Below are 19,546 nucleotides of genomic sequence, written 5' to 3'. Positions count from 1 at the left end.
CTGATGTCCTGAAGACGAAGACTGAACCTGAGCGCTGACCTAAACCTTGGAGGGTAACTATGACAATGAAAATTTAATTTGTCTGTTTGCTTTTCCTTTCTAGGTACCAACTGCTCACTTTTGACAGGGACCATAGTTTAGATGTTTTCCAAATTGATGTTCAAATTGTTTTGTATGAAGCCCAACATGCCAATGCTAATCAGTGGTTAGGATAGGAGTTCACTAAACTGACGCAAATAGACGAACAACTAAATCTATGCTTTGTTGAACTGACGAGCTAATGACATTCTGCTAAAATTGATCTATGTTCACGCTGTGTTATGTTCTGATGTTCTGATGTTCGTGATTTTTGCTTTGATGAAATCCTATCAGAGTTGCCATATTGTGACTATGCTACTTTGCTTCTTGGTTTTAAGATTAACACATTTGCTCTTAGAATTGTAACTAATAGGGAATAAAACTCATAAAATTCTACTAAACTGGTGTGGTTGTTCATGGCTGCCATGTCATGGTGGTGTCTTGTATTGATTAATGACTTTGACTAAAGCAAAATGCATTGTTGTGATGAATATTGATGACATTATTGACGTATTGATTGACATATTGATTAGCTACCTCGTCCTAAGGTGTCTTTCAACTGGGTCAAAAGATTAATTGGCGTAAAACGAGTCCTGATGTGTAATAAATTATCATAAAGGAATGCGTTAACAGTTCTGGTAGCAGAGGATGGTTTGGCCTTTGGGGCCCTAGGATGGAGAATTATTGTTTATATTGTTTTTCTTAGATAATGCAAATTGGAGATATGATGTGTTTCTAAATTCCCCATGACTTTCCCGGGATCTTGGAGCCTGCCTAAGTGCTTGGGAATGTTCTCGGCACCTTAGCATGTGTGGTGTAGGATTTGCGCTTGCTCAGCTTATGCATTTTTGCAGATGATTTGTGAAAATTATGTGTGTTTAGGCCAGGTAAAAGTGGTTTTAGTAGGACTGGGCGTACTCCACAGTATGAGATTAGGGAAGTCGGCGTACTTCATGTGAGTGTGGCGCTTTGTGCTCAAAATTATCCAAAATTGGTTGTTAATGTGCGGACCCGTTGTGGTCTAAAACTCCGGAGTATATTGACAAGTGTAGGAGACACTTGGGTTTATGTTGTAATTTGTGTGGTTTAATAGGTCAATCGGGCATGGTTGACAAGTCGAGTTTGAATCTAAATGTGTGAGTGAAACCTTTGATGGAGATTTGGCGAGTTCTATAGTGCACTAGGACAAACCATTGAGTCGAGAGTAGGATTTGCGGGTCGAATTCTGCTTGCGGGAACTGAGAAGGAGAGAGTAGCGGATGAGGCTTCAAGTGAAATCTCTGTAAAGTTCTGAAGCGAATGTGTGACCCTTCCTGTAGTAAACCGGCAAATTTGAGTTATTATTGTTGTTAAAGGTGCTTGCAGTTATTTTGCATTAGTTTGGTATGAATCCAGTAAGGGGCGGACAAGCCGCAAGACATTGTCAGCTGCAGTGTCTGAGTGTGACGTCAGTGGTGCCGCGCTGGAATAGATCAGTTGCCGAGAGGGGTCGCGCACGGATTGGCTGCCGTCCGTGAGAGGCAATAGGTTGAGAACGGAGGGTGAAGAGTATCCTGGGAATTAAAGTAACTTTCTGATTAAATACAAAACAAAGTAAAGACACAAAGATGAATTTTATTAAAGCTTTTAGGAGCGCTCTGAAAAGAGACGCATACATTATGGCGAGTGAAGGGGAGCCTACACCGCCTGAGGGTACTCCAGCTTATATAGTCATGGAGGGAAAGGGTGTCGCACCTTGCTTATGGATGAAACAGTGGCGCAAACTCACAGAAAAGGAGGGATGTTTGGCATTTCCGTAACACGGAACGTTCAATACGAGAATTTTGGAGAATTTGAGGTGGATGCTAAGTGTACAAAAGCCACCTCCGATGCTGGCTCAGTACGAGGCATTAGCAGTCTGGAATTTAATGGCTATTTAACAAAGACAACAGAAATTCGAGAGGAGAATAAAAAGGGCAGAAAAAACTTTAGCTGAGGCTAGATAGGACAATGAGAGCAAAATGTGGAGAAGGGGAATAGTTGACAGACTTAAATTGTTCCCAGCAATAACACAGGGAGACGAGACGCAGAGGAAGAAAGCTACCTGTAAAACAGACAAAGACTCTAGTAAGCCTAAAGAAACTAAGAAATCAGATATTACATGATCGCTCGCCACCTTATGCGGTAAGCGACAATGTCCCGAGCACTAGTGCGGGTCCTGGGAACCAGATGCAGGCGAAGGGAGTTACTGATACAGTACAGATTAGTGATACGGTTTCGACACAAAATGGTGTCAGTGTACCCACTGCACCAGACATGCAGATACAGTTGCAACCTCCACCGCAGATACAGAGAATCTATCCAGACATCCCAGTACTAGAGGCTACTACAAATCTGATAGTGTCGCCTGATCCGATATATACAAAATCGAGGTTAGTGCAGCTTGAGCCAACTCCACAATTGCTGCCCCAGCCGCACCAACAGCTGATACCAGGCTATAATCCAGCAGCAGGACCTCCATTAGTACCTGCCCCAGCTTCAGAGAATCAAACTTTGGGAGTTGCTGCTCCGCGGTGTTTTGGACCAGGCCAAACACCTGCTGCCATATCGTTACCAATTACTGTCGGTCCACCGGTGCCATTGTATACGCAAGGCAAGCCTGGCATGTGTGATCAGGGAGTAATGACCCAAGATGTAATACGAAGAGGGTGCATAGGAACTCCCCAGTTAATGGCCCCAGGAGAGCAATTAGTTGAAAGACCAAGGTCTTTACTAGACCTTAGCCCTGTTGAAGCACCATTGAAGGCAATGAGACAGGCAGGGCTAGGTGTGCTAAGCCCACAGACAATAAGTACGAATGCTTCACAGTCACCAATGATGCATGCAGGGAATATATTCCACTGCAAGTTTTACGGTACAACAGTGAAATGAGTGGTTAGAAAAGACCTATGCTTCACAAAAGACTACAGCAACTGCAGAGAAGCCAGAAAGGTTGGAGAAAGATGAGTACCTGAATTTTGTGAGACTGGGCATGGGAGCTGCTGAACTTGTGGAAGGGACAATAGGGGTAAACAGATTAGAGTTGTACACAGAAGCAGAGTTAAGGTATCTGTGCCCCAAGATTACTAAAGAAGTGGGCAAGGTGCATCAGAGGTTGGCGCACCTGGCAGACAAATACAATATTGACATTGAGAATACTAAACATTTGAAGAGAAGTTACAGACTAGACTTCGACTCTAAAGACTTTGATCACATGAGGTCATCTGGAATAAAAGCGCATCTTAAAGAAATATTGCAAAGTGCGCAGATCTGGGGAGCGTTAGAGAAATGGGAAGGCAGATGGGCAAAGAAGAGAGAAAAGGAAAAAGGTGACAGTCCGGGATCAAGTCCAACTAAAGCTTCACCAGATACCGGAACGGTAAAAATACTACCAATGAGAGAAACAGCTGGAGGAGTTCTAGTCCATGTACCGTGGACTAGGGGAGATATTTTGTCATTCACAAATGATTATCCCAGGTTGAGGGAGAAGCTGATAGAGAGGTATCAGCAGACAGATAGGTTTGTGAAGCTTGCGAAGTGTCTCTGGGAAGACTTGAATACTTTGTTTGAGATTATTGTTCCGCCCGACTTATGGCTTGAGTGTAAAAGAGGTATAGACTGGCCAACACAGGAGCCTGCAAGGGATAAGGTAACTGGAGCACCATCTGAGGAGGTGATGAAGTACTATCATGAAGTGATTGAGTTTTTGAAACAAAAGGTGTCGCCAAAAGTGACTGATTGGCAGAAAATCGACCAGACCTCACAGGTGGTTAAAGAGTCAATCCATGCTTATTATGAGAGGTTATTGAAAGCGTTCAAACATTACAGTGGCACTGAGACTATTGAGCCGAAAGACATGAACCATCTTGTGTTTAGATTTCTTGAAGGGCTGAGGCCAGAGGTTAGCCAGATGATTAAGAATCATTTGATCTGTTGGCAAGCGAAGCCGATTGATGAGGTATTGCAGTATGCAAAATACTGTAGTGACGAGATCGAGCTGAAGCAGAGAAAGTTAAAGGAGAAAGTGATGGTGATGCAGATGAGGGAAGCACAGGCAGATATACAAGGGAATGGAGTTCAGCAGATGGTACAGCAGCAACCGCAAGGGAATAGTGTGATTCAGGCGCAACCGAGAGGTTGAGGTCGAGGTTTTGTGAATCGCAGTCCAGACTTGAATACTGTTGTGGTTCAAAATGATGGGCAGGGGATGAAAAAGATGTCACCATGTCACGCTTGCGGGGGCGTGGGGCATTGGAAGCGGGAATGCCCAAATGTGGTGCATGATGGTGTCGTTCAACAAAGCACTAATGTCGGTACATTCCAAAATATGAGAGGCCCAAAAATGAGAGGTCAAAATCAGAATTTTCAGAATAACATGGTTAAGATGCAGGGGCTACAGCCCATGCAACAAATGAAAATGCCGCGTGTTCAACCAGCACAAATGCAGCAGGCACAACAGCAGGTTCCTATGGTACCTAGACAGCAAATGCAATTACCCTTGGCTCCAATGGGACAGCGACAGGTGATACTTCCTCAGCAGGTCACAGGTCAAGTAGTGAGTCAAAATAACACAGTGCAGAAATTCCCATTGCGTGGTGGAGATGGAATGAATGATGAATGGTCGGATGACAGCTCAGCCAGTGAGGAGTGCAGGCTTGCAGCGTCCCTAGAAGTAGATCAAAGGGGACCCTATGTAGAGGGAAAGGTGATGGGCCACAAGGTTTCATTCCTGGTTGACACCGGAGCTACACGTTCTACAGTCAGGAGCGCAGAGGTTCCGAAATTACCATTATACTACTACTCACACTATAAGAGTGGTAGAAGTATCAAACCAGTATTTGACAAACCCAATTACCGATCCGGTTCAGGTTGAGATTGGAAACTTCCAGGGACTGCATAAGTTTGTAGTTTGCGATTCAAGTCCTTTATCCCTACTGGGAAGGGACTTACTGTGCAAAACTAAATGTTCGATTACCTGTTCTAATGATGGAATTGAAGTGCAGACAAACAGTGATGATGAGGGGGATGATGGGCAATTTACAGAATCAGAAACGGAGACTGCAAATGAAGATTACCCTTTGATAACCTTATTCCCGATGCTTACAGTGACTGACTTACCAGCTGAGTTACAAGGAACAGTGACAGAGAAAGTGTGGGACCTGACAGGAAAGGAAGTGGGACTGATAAAAGGAGTGGAACCAGTCAAAGTACAAGTGAAGCCAAATGCAGTGTTTCCCCAGGTGCCGCAGTACCACATGACACAAGATGTCCTCATTCAGGTGTCGCAGATAATTGCGGACTTTGTAAAGCAGGTATTGGGTAAGGAGGTATTGAGAAGCCCATGTAATTCACCAATAATGGGTTTGAAGAAACCTTGTGGGAAGGTTCGTATTGTGCGGGATTTGAGAAAAATAAACAAGATTGTGGTAAAATGTTGCCCTATAGTGCCGAACCCAGCAGTGATCATGTTCCGGGCTCCATGTGATGCAGAATGGTTCATCGTTGTAGACTTGTCGCAAGCATTCTTTTCAGTGCCTCTTCAGGGGGACAGACAATTTTTATTCAGTTTCAAATTCCTGGACCAGATGTACAGTTGGTGCAGAAATCCTCAAGGGTTTTCTGAATCACTTTCCATTTTCAATCAGATACTAAAGAAGGATTTGGAATCACTAGAATTGCATTTTAGTTCGACTCTAGTGCAGTATATTGACGACTTGCTGATCACATCCAGAACAAAAGATGACTGTAGGTATGACACAATTGCCTTGCTGAACCATTTGGGAAAGAACGGACATAAAGTGTCCCCAAAGAAGCTGCAGTATTGTCAGAAAGAGGTGAAATACTTGGGACATTTGATTGAGAAATGGTCCAGGAGAATATCAAAAGAAAGGGTGACAGCCATACTACAGATGAACCCCCCGACGACAAAGAGAGATGTAAGGATGTTCTTGGGAATGGTGGGCTACTGTCGCCAGTGGATTCCCAACTTTTTGATTATCTCTAAACCATTGATAAAACTGACAGGTAAAGAAACCAAGGATGAACCGTGTACTATAGCTTTGTCTAAGGAAGAGCTTGAGTAATTCATGGAATTGAGAGAGTGCATGTGTAGGGCACCAGCTTTGGGTATGTCTGATTACACAAAACCTTTTCTACTGCTTTGTAATGAACGTCATGCTTGTTCTTTGTCTGTCTGTCTTAACACAGGTCCATGGAGGTGCAAACCGCCCTGTAGCATATTTTTCAGCTACTCTGGATCCCGTCGCAGCAGCCTTACCGGGTTGTTTGCGCGCAGTTGCAGCAGTTGGTCAAAGCCTCACACAGTGTGAAGGCATAGTGATGGGACATCCCCTAACAGTAATGGTTCCAGATTCAGTTGAAATTTTGTTGACTTGAACTAAAACACAGCACATGACAAATGTCTGACTTACCCAACATGAGACAATTATTTTGGGGTCACCAAATGTCTCCTTAAAGAGATGTATTGTATTGAACCCGGCAACTCTGCTTCCTGTCGAAAATACAGAGATTAATAATGAAGAGGAAGTGGAGCATGACTGTCTTGAGGTAACAGAACTATGTACCAAACCCCGACCTGACATTCAAGATACGCAGTTAAAAGAAAATGACTGCATTATGTTTGTTGATGGATCCTGTTTAAGAGACTCAGTTGGAATACTGAGAGCTGGTTATGCGGTATGTACAATAGCTGGCATTATAGAAGCTTCCTGGCTCGAAAGAGTTTATTCTGCTCAAGTGGCTGAATTAATTGCCCTTACTAAGGCATGCCACGCAGCTGAAAATCTGAAAGTCACTATCTATACTGACAGCAGATACAGGTTTGGCATTGTACATGATTTTGGCCAATTGTGGTCACAGAGCGGTTTCATGACCTCTTCTGGTTCTCCAGTTAAAAATGGCAAACAAATTAAGGATTTGTTACATGAGATTCAGTTGCCTCTTGAAATTGCTGTGATGAAATGCAATGCTCACGTTAAATCACAAGATTTTGTGTCAATGGGAAGCAGCTATGCAGATCAAGTCGCAAGGTTTGAACTGTATATCGTTTAAGGACCAGTGGGAACTATTACCGCAAACAGAAAATGAAACCTGCTTGAACTTTGCATTAAGAGTTGTTGACACATTAGATGAGCTAAAATCACTGCAGAGCCGTGCAAGCAGAGAGGAAAAACGCTCTTGGCAGAGAATGCAATGCGTACAAAGAGCTGATGACTTGTGGGTCTCAGAGGAGGGGAAACTGGTTTTGCCAGTCTCTTGTCACAATTTGCAAGGCTTTATCATGGACAGGCACATCTTGGGAGAGATGCAATGATCAGATTGTTCAAAATTGACTGGTTTGACCCGAAATTCAGACATGCCGCAGAGGTTACCTGTCACAGGTGCATCATCTGTCAACAGATGAATGCCGGAAAAGGGACTGTGGTGACTATGAGCCACATAGGGAGAGCTGGAGGTCCATTTGGCAAGATGCAAATGGATTTTATTGAAATGCCAATGTGTGGAGGATTGAAGTACGTGTTGGTGATTGTGTGTGTTTTCAGCCACTGGATTGAAGCTTACCCCATACGTAGGAATGACAGTCTCACAGTTGCAAAGCTATTGCTTAGAGAGCTAATACCCAGGTTCATTTTTCCGGTCTCTTTAGAATCAGATAGGGGCAGACACTTCGACAATGAGGTGATTAAGCTCTTGTGTGCTGCATTAGACATTGAACAAAAGCTGCATTGTAGTTACCGCCCTGAAGCATCAGGACTAGTAGAACAAATGAATGGTACCTTGAAGTCGAGAATAGCAAAAATGTGCGCAGCCACCAATATGAAATGGCCAGATGCATTACCCTTAGTACTGATGTCAATGAGAAACACTCCTGATAAGAAGACAGGACTATTACCCCATGAAATCCTCATGGGCAGAGCTATGAGGCTGCCCGCAGTACCCGCAAATACTCTTGTGAATATCACGGATGATATGGTGTTGGACTACTGCAAAGGTTTGGCTGATGTGGTCTGCTCTTTTTCCCACCAGGTGGAGGCCAACACATTGCCACCGATCAGTGATCCAGGTCACAACCGGCAAGCCGGTGACTGGGTGGTTGTGAAGAACCACGTGAGAAAGTAGTGTCTGGAGCCACGTTGGAAAGGACCATATCAAGTGATACTAACAACAACCACTGCTGTGAAATGTGCAGGCGTTCCAAACTGGATACATGCCAGTCACACAAAGAAGGTAACATGCCCGACTGATGAGGAACTTGAAGTTTCCGACTCAGAAACTACAGAGAAGGAAGTCTTAGGGCCAGAGAACGGCCAAAGGAGAACTGAGACTGCAGGAGAGCCCACTGAGGACGGCTCAGTCCCTCAAACAGTAAACGAGCTCAAGAGAGAAGACAGTGAGCCTATCTCAGTAGAGGCAACAGGAGAACTAAGTCAAGGAGAGGTTCTCCCAGAAGTAGACGGATACAGGTTAGAGCTTGAACCTGTTACAGACCCAGAAGAAGAAGAAGGGGAAATAATCGAGAGAGATCAAAGCACACTGGCATCCCCTGAACCAGTTGCAGGTCCGTCAAGAGAAAACACCATAGCACAAGAGGAGGGTGCTGTTCAGCATCCTGAAAGGACGAGCAGGAAGAAAACACATAAGGGTGATAACTGGCCAAGGAAACAAGTTGACAAAGAAAGGGTTGTGCCAGGTGAAACAATAGAGGAAGAAACCGATACAACAAGGATAGAGGATTTGAGTGAAGGGGAATTGCAAAGTGAACGCAGGTTGAAAAGAAAAAGAACCGCAAATAGAAGGTATGCGGATCCTGAATGGGCATATTCAATTACATCTGAATGGCAACAAGAATTCCTAGCGTTCTGTTTTGATCGAGAAGTACCAGGTCAATACTACGGTACCTGAAATCAATCAGAGAAAGAGACTGTGTTAAAACCGAAATTGAAATCGAAAGCTGAAAAGCTGAAAAAGAGACTTATAAATTACCGGGTGTGACACTAATAACCTGAATAGTCTTTAAAACCTGATTATGACAAGCTGCTAACCTAATTTGACAAAGGGATCCTTGAGTGAGTGGAACGCTGTAAATACATGCAGAGAGAAAGAGAGACTTGAATCAAGAGAAAAAAAAGGGAGCTTTTAACATCATCCTCAAGTTGATTGTTTGTATAAAATTATTCTGCTATCTGATTCTTTACAGACCATGGCTTACAATTGAGGTAGTAGCAAGAAGGGTAAAGTGTGTGGTTGGTTAAGCCTTATATTAGGTATTGTGTGTGCAATAATAATTGTAGGTGTGATTGTGGGAATGCCGTGGTTGGATAAGAAAGCAACTAACAATGCTTCAAAACCTGAAACTACAACACTAACACCGTGGGAAAAGTTTGAGCAGGATACAAAACTCTTGCATGAGGGAACTAATTCAAAAGGGGAACTCTCCACTAACGTCTTCTATCGCTTACTGAATGAGTATGTTGAAACCATGAATGCGAGAAATTGTTATGTGTGCACAAAGATTCCTTCATCAGTAGAAGAAGGGGTCACCTATCATAGTCTTCCACTAACATATGGGATAAGCTGTAGTTTACTACTAACAAGATTCTATGACCAGGAGCATGTGCAATACTTTTATTCTAAATTGGATGTGGTGTTTTCCTTTGTGCCTGTGATCGAATTTCTGAACAAATTAGCTAAGGAGCATAGTATAAAAATAGTTAGAGGGTTCTTTGAACCAACACTTACATTTGGGACAGCTTATGCACAACGCAACAATCTAACTTGCTTATTAACACCTGTAGAGAAAAGCTTTTTAGATCACACTGATGATAGACGCAAAGCACTGAAGGAAAGATTAGAAAAGGGGCTAGATAAACACACATATGCAAATGATTATGCTTACACTGCAATAAAGACGGAAGGCAAATTAGCTATAGATGCATTGCATGTAGGAAGGCTTTGTGTATGTATAGGCCAAAATCTGATCATGACACTTTATATGTGGGAACAAGTGAATGCAGACATGTGTTTTTGTTTCAGAGTAAAAGGACGTTCATGTTAAATGGACAGGATCCAGCGATCCCTGGGATCTATTAAATTTGTGGATTAAATGCTTATTACCGTCTCCCTAAGGGATGGTATGGGACATGTTATTTGGGGATAGATTTCCCAAAGATTTACCAGATTGATGACTTAACGCAAATACCTAAAGCGTCTGAATTACAACATGCTAGACAAAAACGAGAGACAGCGGCTGCTGTCGTTGGTGACATATTTGGAGCCATAATTCCTTCAGTAGGGGTTATTTTAAACTCCATAAAGATTAGAAAGTTGTCTGCTATTGTGGATAACATGCTGACAATTTTCACAGGGGCTATACTCCTGATGGATACTGAACTTGCTGCGGAGAGGGCTATGACTCTTCAAAATCGGCTTGCCTTAGACATTCTTTTAGCAAAGAGCGGCGGAGTCTGCAAAATGATCAACGAGCGTCATTATTGCTCGTTTATACCAGACAATAGAAAAAAGATTAGAGGTATGCTTACTAACCTAACTAGAGATAGTACAGATTTGAAGGAACTGAAGGAACCTGGAGTGTGGGAGAAAGTGTGAAAAGGAATTGCCAGAGTAGGGAGCTGGTTTACCAATATTTGGAATGGGGTACTTGCAAAAATATTAGGGGGTCTACTAATTGTTCTGGCTTGTCTATTAGGTTTATGGGGAGCATGCAAAATTAATGATAAAATTAAAAGAAATTGGACAAAGAGAAATGAGGAAAGTGAAAGGGAGAAAATGTTTAATGAAATTTGGGAAAGTTCATACAAGGGACAAGATGTTGAAATGCGCATTATGCACAAGGTGAAAAATTAGAAGTGAAAGGTCAAAGGGAAAGGTTTGTGTGATGACGAACGTCATCAGAGGAGGGACTGAGAGTGCGTAGCTTATAGAATCTATATTAACATGAAATGTTTATGAACTAATGTGTGGTAATGCCATATAGAAATTGTATTGACCTGTTTTACTAAACGTTCACTTGAAATGGGACCACGGGGAGTGGCTGCCAATGTATACGTGGATTAATAAGAATGACTAATGCCTATGAATATCCGAATTAATGAATGATTTGCGCTAATTATGAATGATTATGCTTTTAAAGTTATGTTAAATAAAACTTGTAGGCCTTAAGTTAGCATGAGTTGAAGCTTAGCTGCCTGGCTCTCATATTAAATGTATTTTTCCCAATGTGCAGTGTGCTGATTCGCAAAAGGACATGACCTCTTGTTTTTCTTCAAACTAGAAGCTGAATGTAACCATAGTAGATCCGCTCTCATGAAAATGCACATTGCTTGTGTAGAAATATTAGACAAAATGCAACAGTGTAGATTAATGTAATATACAAGGTCATTCAAACTGGTGAAGACAATGGAGCTACTAACCAAAAGATGTGCAAAGAATTACAGAAGGATGAAATCATACCGGACGTGCTACCTCTGAAGACGTCAATCATGTGGACCAATGAAATGTTTGTAAAATATTATGGGGTTAAAGATTAATTACATAATCCATTTTCCAATTGGGAAAAGACAGTGGGGTATATGTAAGATCCAATAGAATTTTAGGGGAATGTACAATGAAAAAGGGATAAAAACCCATGACACGAGGAGCCAATTAGGTGTGTTAGGGAATGCTATTGATTGTATCCAGAATCTTTGTCACTCTGTTTGGTGACTTGCTTTGGTTTTATTAAAACCATCCTTTTCCTTAAATTGCCCGTTCACACTTTACCTCCTTATAAGGGAAGTGCCCCTGTTTGCCCCGGAGCTGAGTTCTGACTGATGGCGTTTTGACTGATGTCCTGAAGACGAAGACTGAACCTGAGCGCTGACCTAAACCTTGGAGGGTAACTATGACAATGAAAATTTAATTTGTCTGTTTGCTTTTCCTTTCTAGGTACCAACTGCTCACTTTTGACAGGGACCGTAGTTTAGATGTTTTCCAAATTGATGTTCAAATCGTTTTGCACGAAGCCAAACATGCCAATGCTAATCAGTGGTTAGGACAGGAGTTCACTAAACTGACGCAAATAGACAAATGACTAAATCTATGCTTTGTTGAACTGACATTCTACTAAAATTGATCTATGTTTACGCTGTGTTATGTTCTGATGTTCGTGATTTTTGCTTTCATAAAATCCTATCAGAGTTGCCATATTGTGACTATGCTACTTTGCTTCTTGATTTTAAGATTAACACATTTGATCTTAGAATTGTAACTAATAGGAAATAAAACTCACATAATTCTACTAAACTGGTATGGTTATTCATGGCTGCCGGGTCACAGTGGTGTCTTGTATTGATTAATGACTTTGACTAAAGCAAAATGCCTTGTTCTGATAAATATTGATGACATTATTGACGTATTGATTGACATATTGATTAGCTATCTCATCCTAAGGTGTCTTTCAACTGGGTCAAAAGATTCATTGGCCTAAAACGAGTCCTGATGTGTAATAAATTATCATAAAGGGACGCGTTAACACTGCTTTATTATTCCGTGCTCGCACATTTAATTGCAGCAGCTGCGTGTTTCAGAGGAGAACTCTGAGCACCAGCACATTTTTATTTACAAATTAAGCACTGCTGCCACCCTTCCTTCCTGCAGCAGGTTACAACAATGACGTTACACACAGCACATGTTCCAACAGTAATTTTATGGAGGCACTGTACCATTACTTTACTTGCTAATTTTCTGCGGTCTTGGAGCTAGCAGTGGCACAGCTAGTGTTTACAGAAACTATGAAAATCCTCCCGCTTTCTGTGGAACATGTCAGTTTACAGGGCCTCTGCAGTGCACACACTCTGTGCCACCTTCTCGCCTCATTTTTCTTTTGTTGCTGCCATAGCTGACTGCCCCAAGCTCTTCTTCAGCTGAGTGCGCTGGCCTACAAGAGCACCAGCGCTGAGGGGCAGGCACTCTGACTTCACTGGTAAATTTCTGTAAAATGTTCTGTGACATTTTCAGGCCCCAATAAGTTCGGTTCACACACTCTTAAGGCTGGCATTGCCAGGAGGCCACACAACAGAGGTCATGTTCAATTCCCCAACTCATACTTAGCTCCCTGACTTTGGGGTTAAAGAGGTTGCACGTCACCGGAGACTCCTGGGTTTTTAGACAACATCCTGAACTGAAGGGAGCGGGTGCAACACGCTTGCCTTCATTTCCCTTGTCACCCATCACCACCCAGAACTCTTGGCAAGGGTATAAAAAGGCCACCCATGGATCTGGGGACCCCTCAGTGACATTCTTTGGGGGGCCCGAAGACACTAGAGGACTTGAACCATAAAATTGGGATAGAGAGAGGACAATACTGGATTTATGAAGGCGGACATCTTGGAACAGGCTGAGCCTCCAATAGGAAGCATTTGGCACATGGAAGGATGGCGTAGCACTAGCGTTCTTAGCTCTGTGACCTAACAGGCCTGGCTGGAAGGGGAGATACTCTGTACTGTTAGGCCAGGGTCTCACCTTTATTGCCTCCTCCACATCTTTGGACACCCTCTACCTTACTCAGTGTCCCCACTAGCAAGTATGCCTAATTCTCTACTCAGATGCAGTGCATCTACTCAGATGCCATGGCCAAAGGCCCCAAACGACCCCCCCCCTGCACCCATGATGGATGCTTCAGGCATCTAAAATCAAGAAAAGGGCAGTGGCAATCCTGCTGAAAGAACTGGCGGACATTAAAGTCTCCATACATGCTGTCAACAAGGCAGTGCTAGATAACATGGTGGGAGTCCAATCCTTGCAGGGAGACTTCATTAATTTTCAGACAAAGATCGTGTCAGTAGACGGCAGATTTGAAGAGTTGGAACGTCGCCTTCATTGCAACCAAAATGTGGCCCTGACCTTTAGAGCCTTCACAAGAATGTCGTGGATCTGGAAGATGGTGGCAGAAGAGACAATGTGCACATATCTGGAATCCTGGAGCATGCAGGGAAGGATGAAATACACCTGTTTTTGCAAACTGTGATCCCCAAACTGTTGAACACCACCTTTGAACAACCAATGGAATTTCAGTGTGCCAATTGGATATGATCCCATAACATTAAAGAGGGGCCCTCCACGACACATACTGCTCTGCTGTATCCAGCACCAACAGGCTCACTAAATTATCATGACAGTAAGAAAACATGGCTCATACCAATTCACAAACACTCATATATATACTTCTCGGCGGACATCTATCAGGACATTAATGCTAAACAGAAGCTCGTCCTGGACTTACGACCATGAATCCACAAGAAAGATATTAAATATGGTCTGCTGGAACCGGCTACAATGTTGATCACTGTCTACAGGTGCACCACAGATTATGACAAGCCTCATTCCTCAGGGAAGGCATGGTGGAACAAATCTTACCCCTTTCTCTCATTTGCACAAGTCTCATACTTGCGAAGACTGACAGAGAAATGCATGACAAATTTCAATGTATTTTATTGAAGCAACTGCATTTTATCTAAAAAAGCATGAGCTATAATTATTAGGAAAATGAAACATAATACAGTTATGATTGTGACCGTTAGAGTGGAACAGATAAACAGTCTCACCATTCTGGCATAATCATAAGTCTAAGAATTTCTATCTACACTTCTAACATCCAACGTGAGAGCATAGCAGTGATAGCCTTTTCTGCCCATACTTTTCCCCCACCCCAATAGCGGAAAACAGGGGTCTGCCTGTTGGTCTGCTGGCAGTCTCCTCGGTTAGCTGGAGAGTCAGGGCAAAGATAAGCAAAGCTGCGATGATGTGGCACACAGTGTAAGACGGCTGGCTGGAATGTCTCCTCTCACCTATTTCAGCCTCTTGTGGTGTATTTATAACAAAATGAGTTGTGTTCTCAGAAAGCCTAACATGATAATATGTCTAGGTGTAGAAGGTTGGCTCCATACTCTTGAGCCGGCAATACTACGTAAACTATTAGGTACAGCCTTGAACAGAGGCACAGAATGAAATATCATGCAAAGAACTAACAACAATACTTTAGTAGAATAGCAGCTGATTAAAAAATAAAAGATCCACGCTAAAAGCTAGCAATGCCGAAATATAATTTAATGAATAAATGAAATATGTATCTGGGTAAAAGGGCACAGGCTGCAGGTCTGAAGCTAAAATAAATGTACTCAAGCTCGGTGCTAAAATGATCCCACAACATCCCAGGTGCATCACAGAAATGCCTGGGTACCCGACCCAGCTCAGATCATGAGGAGAGACTTCAGTGGGAAACTGTAGCCCACAAATGGGCCTAAGAGAGAAACTATGTCAAGGGGCACATACCAAACCCAGGAACAAATCGAGACCCTTCCCCGTTAAGCTATGAAATTGATTAAACCACTGAGCATTTCCTTCACTCTACCACGCCACTCCTTCACATCACACCCTTTCTCATCATCGCTTAGCTACTGTCAACACCACCCACCTAGCTTGATGACCATTTCAGACTTTGGACTTGTATGTGGTGGAAGCGGTGATCTTTTACACAGCTGCCCTCTCTTCTTTCCGGACTACGAGGTACAAAGCAACTACATCACAGCCATGCATATACTCTGCTAATCCCTTGCTCGTTACTCCTTCTAGGACCACAAGATATTCAGACTGGTCATGCTCCCATATTTACATTGGTGCACACTCCTTTCCCGCATGATTAACTCCCACCCCCTAAATCCATGCACAGTGCCATTTTTCAGAGGTCTACTTTTTTACTGGGAATCACCATGCTGAGCACTGATGTACCCAAGTTATCGGTGATATCCCTTAATGTCAACGGCTTGACTCATTACATTAAATGTAAAACAAATTCTCATCTTCACTGGTTAGCACCAGCCAGACATTGCACTACTACAGGAGACCCACATGATGCCTGACGAAGGGGCCAAACTAGGTGGCCAATTCTTTACACACTAATTCCATCCATCTAACATCCCCCACCTATTGCATTTGATTATGCCGTCGCAATTTTACTCCATAAGTCTCTTTCTGCTAGGTACAACACGCCTGGAAAGACCCTGATGGACGTTTTATTTTTTACAAGCTTGGCATAAGCAAAATGTGCATAATTGTAGGCTGCATTGATGCCCTAGCTAGCGATAAATTAGATTTTGCATCCAAACTTAGTAGACTACTCATTTCCTTTGAAAAGATCAAACTTCTACTGTGAGAGAACTGGACTGTCACCATCAATCCCATCCTCAATCGGTCCAGGAAACCAGACCACCGACATGATCAAACCTGGAACATTTTGCGGGATATAATGTTCACTAATGCTTTGATTGAACCATGGCACCTCTTCTACCCACAGGACATGGACTATACCTTTACTTTGTACCCTTATAATGTTTACACACTAGAGTGACTACTTTCTAGCAACTCCTAACTTAGTGAGGCACCTAATTTCTGATTCTATAACCCCTAACAAGACCTACGATCATGATCTTGTTGCCCTCCAACTTGACTTAGAGACAATACCTCCCATAGGTAATACCAGGCATATGAAAGTTTCCAAATTCAGGTCATGACAAAGCTTGATATGGCAACTTATGGAACAATTCCTCATTCACAACCAGGACTCCATTTCCTTCCCACAGACCCTATGGGGTGCGGGTAAGAATATATTTGGGTGGCTTTAATGCAAAATTCAGCACTAGCGAAATGTCAAGTGAATACTGTTAGGCTACAACTTGAGTCACAGCTGCGGGAAATTAACTTCTGTGTATTGCACAACTCTCACCACGATGAGACTGCCTAATTACTTCAAGTCAAAACAGATTTAAATGAGTGGCATGCAGCCACAGCAGAAAAAATGTTGTTTCACCTATGCCAACACCACAATGAGCAAGGTGAGAAAACGAGCGTATCCCTGTATGCTACAGGCGGATGCCCTGATGACAATACAGAGACAGCGTTCCTCCAAAACCTACCTCCCTTATTCCCACTTTTTCCCACACTGAAACTGGGACAATCACAAACCCTGGAGGCACCGATCTCAGCTGAGAAAATTGCTGTGACTATCGATGACATGGCTTACAATAAAGTCTTTAAGGATGATATTTCCCCACAAAATTTTATAAACTCACCTAGACACAGACCATATTGCTGTTGTCTTCTATGTTTTGAGAGCTACTTGAGGATGGTCATTAAAGAGACAAATTTACCAGAGACAGAACATCCCTGATCCCTAAACCTGGGAGGGACCCTCTGGACTGTTCCAACTACAGACCCATATCCCACATTAATGTTGATATTAAGATTATGGCAGGGGTCCTGCTTAACCTCTTTAAATCAATTTCAAGTTACTAGAACCACTCAAGTAGGGTTTGTTCTCAGATGTTTGTCGGCCAACCATCTTTGTACTCTCCCACACATTCTCTGGCAACTGTGCAATGACCTATAAGGAAGGGATACTCTAATCTTATGATGCCGAAAAGGCCTTTGACAGGGTGGTATGTAGATACATATTTAGAATGCTATAAAGGGCGGGCATAGGTCCCAGTTTCATCACGTTAGTCAAAAATGTGCGTACTGCTTGCCCACAGCGTTGGTTGACAGCAGGGGCCACTGCTTCACCTACTTTGTAATTCATCAGAGCATAAGACAAGGCTGCCCTCGCTTTCCTCTGCCCTTCATTTTAGACTTGGAGCTCCTGGCCATTTCAATATGACATATTCAACACATTAAAGAGATGCAGATAGAACTCTAGATGTTTTGTTATGCTGACAATATCTTATTCACGTTGGCTCACCCTTTTGCCTTGGCCACCGCTCACTTCTCAGATTTCCCTAGACACAAAATTAACTAGACAAAATGTGATGCCATACCGCTCACCTCCTTCACCACACGTGCTTTCCTTTTATTGGGAACATGACAAATTGAAATATTTAAGCATAATCATTAACAGAGGTCTCCAGAAGATGGTCTCTGATAACATGCTCTCTCTGATGGCCAAGATGAAGGTAGGCTTCTGGTAACGGTCTGCTCTCAATCTTTCTTTATGAGGCAGGGTACAAACCAGTGAATTGAAATGAATAAAGCTCCTCGCTTCAACTACATCTTCAGGATGCTTCATCTGAAAATCCCTCACCTAATGGCTAAAGATATTGACCAATTGAACCTCCGATGTATGTGGGATGACAAGAAGCCCAGGTTATGCAGCTCTAAATTGTACGCTGCCACTACTAGAGGGGAGCTTTGCCTACCTCACATGAACAGTTACTGGCTATCCCATAGACTATCACAAGTTTGTTACATGATCAAAACCCGCAGGGATGTCCCCGTCTGGGCAATTATGGAAAACCACTCCCTCCTCACTGCGGGGGATCTTGCTACATGCTACATACAGTAACCCAGAGACCTGGTGCAAACGAACACCATGGTTTCTACCTTCTACTAGGTATGGAAAAGAGCACACACATTACTGAAAGTACCAAGATATCTCCATGCAAAGGCCCAATATGGAGCAATGCGGTGATTGTTAAAGACAAAGAGGAACTCTGATGGGCACTCTGGAAATAGGATGGACGCTTACACCTTGATGACATGATCACTGACGGCCGTCTAGAAACTTTCCCAGGCCTACATTGGGAATATGCCATACTACGCTCCCAACACCGGAGATATGTCCAGCTCGCCCATGCACTCCACAGTCACGTCGGATGCTCCGATATAGACTTAACACACTCACTTACATCCGTGGAAGGTTTAAAAGGGCACAATAGGGGGCCTCTGCTATCTGATGACTGGTTTCTAATTTTTTACTCCCACATCCAACGAGGTTCTTACATGTTGGAAGGAGCATTTACAGTTCCAATTCCAGGGCGGAGACTGTGAGGCCGACTACAAAAAAGGACTGTTAGAATCCCGTATTGGGGGTTTGAGCATTATAAATTGCTATACAGGTGGCCACATTTAAGCCCAGACGCGGCATACTGGAGATCCCAGATCCCGAACTGCGACATTGTAAAGATCCTGTGAGGAAGCTCCCGTGTTACTGGACCCAAATGGGGGCTTACATGGAATTGGTCTCACAAGACTTGGCTGTGAAAGTAGCTCTTCTCCATGACAGGAGTGACCTCCCTCAATTCACACGGTCGGTGGCGCCCACTGTAGGAGTCGCCAAAATGCGAATGCCGAGATACTGGAAAACAAAGAGTCGCTTCTAATCGTGACTGGTTGTCCGAGCCCTACAGAGGACGTGCTTTAAATTGAGAATTTTGAGGAGCTGTTCCATGAAATAAAACACTTTCACACTTTGAAGAGACATGGGCCAGGGGCCTCGATACTGCGAATCACAGAGCCGGGATGTGTACCAGTTATCGGTGGTACTGCTTTCCCGACACTGCAATCACGGGAACCCCCAGTCCCTACGTGGTGTTCCAGGCCGAAG

Source organism: Pleurodeles waltl, chromosome 6 (genome assembly GCF_031143425.1).
Source record: "Pleurodeles waltl isolate 20211129_DDA chromosome 6, aPleWal1.hap1.20221129, whole genome shotgun sequence".
In the NCBI taxonomy this organism is placed as follows: domain Eukaryota; kingdom Metazoa; phylum Chordata; class Amphibia; order Caudata; family Salamandridae; genus Pleurodeles; species Pleurodeles waltl.
Note: the sequence above shows the minus strand (reverse complement) of the source record.